Source organism: Frankliniella occidentalis, unplaced genomic scaffold, assembly GCF_000697945.3.
Source record: "Frankliniella occidentalis isolate FOCC.00 unplaced genomic scaffold, Focc_3.1 Scaffold35, whole genome shotgun sequence".
Classification (NCBI taxonomy): Eukaryota; Metazoa; Arthropoda; class Insecta; order Thysanoptera; family Thripidae; genus Frankliniella; species Frankliniella occidentalis.
This window is the reverse complement of record NW_026267165.1, coordinates 1,283,378-1,284,921: the sequence shown is the minus strand read 5'-3', so window position 1 is coordinate 1,284,921 and position 1,544 is coordinate 1,283,378. Positions and strand designations below refer to the sequence as shown.

The 1,544-nt window shown below is 51.3% G+C and overlaps 1 protein-coding gene across 1 annotated transcript in view; it reads left to right on the top strand.

Moving 5' to 3' along the window:
- Positions 1–1,544, top strand: part of LOC113212639 (protein turtle) — a 197,484-nt gene that overhangs the window by 117,788 nt on the left and 78,152 nt on the right. The gene's annotated exons all lie outside the window — the stretch shown is intronic.

Here is a 1,544-nt window from a genome sequence, read left to right as displayed (position 1 = left end):
CCTCCCAACCCATCCCCCCTCCGCCGGGCACCGGCACTACTGTACAAGCGCACACACACCTACACACGCACGCGATGTAAAGGGAGGGGAGGGGACCAGCTTGTAATTTTTTCTTGTTTGCACCCATTTTTAGACACGGTAAAATGCGGTACTTCTTTACTTTGCAACACTGGTAATACAACGGTGCTAAGTCGTGCCTTTCCTGGAGCACTAAACACATTCTTTGTTCAGTGCCTTTCAAAGGCAGGGCACTAAACAGCCCAAAATGTGCTAAAAATTAGTGCCTCTGGCAGTTTCAGTGTCACTCAACGCTTAGTGCCTTTTAACGGTAGGAGTTAGCCTCTTTGTTTTTCCAGTGAAGTGAAGTTCCCAAAAGCACTGATGCCTGAACTTGCGCGCCCGTACCCCTATAGACAGTAGTAACAGCGATTGTTTTGCAGCATTGTCGTCTTTCCTTTGCAACTAACCCTGTGCAACGTGCGGGCTACGGGAACGAACATCTTGCAGTCATAAACAATATTTTTCCGGTTGTGTTTCGTTCTTCAACAGCAGTCAGTCGCATCGTGTCGGCTCGCACCTCGCGCAGAAATACCAAAGTTCGGGTTTGTCGACTTGGCGTGTTCTTAGCTTTGCATTTGCAGTGTAGGAAAGGGACCTCGATTCGGGTGGGCCTGAGCCTGTCCGGGTCGGGCCGGCCGGCAGGCTGCGGGGACTCGTCCTGCATTCCTTAACCAGAAACATAACAGGATTACTATCCCTCCTTGATTAGGCCGCCCCGTTGTCACCGGGGGATTCCTCCCACCTTCCTCTCTACCACCCCCTCTTTGCAGTCCTCATCCCCCTCCCCCCGGGTAGGGGATGGGGGATCTTGGCTAAAGTTTAGGTATTAATTATTCAGCAAACCCAACCTTTTGCTATAGTTGATATTTTTTTCCCCTTCCCTTTCGTTTCGATTGGCTTTATGATCGAGTTTCTCCCCCCGGGGTGGCGTCGTGCGCATGACACTTGGCGGTGGTGGTGGGGCTCTGGCGCCCATAAAACACTTGACTGATTGAGCAGGTGCCGAGTTTTATTCCTCTAAGTCCCGTTAAGTAGCCTGGCCTAAGGTCCCTAACGACGCTACGCTGTTAAACAGTCTCTCTCCCCTACCAGCCACCCCCTCCGTCACCGCACACTTTCCGTTCTTTATTCCCCTCCCCTTGCCTCCCGCACCACTCCTCCCCCCTCCCCTCTTTTATTACCTGACGCAGGATGACACTCTGCGAATGGCAGTTTCCAGCTCCTCTCCCAGTGCGGTCGCCGCTCGCCGTTATTTTTAAACAAATCCGTTTTTCTTCCCCCTTTCGCTAAATCTGTTGGAAAGCAATATGTTGTTTGTTGTTCCTTTTCTAGATAGCTGGCTGATGAACCGCGCGCACTGTCTCTCAGTTATACAGCCACCTGCTGCGGGTATATTTTGCACTGTTCAAATCCCAGTAGTCACAGCCGCCGGTTTTTTGTGTTCTTTAATTCCCCCGCTCCTCACTGGACAGATGTGATTTTAT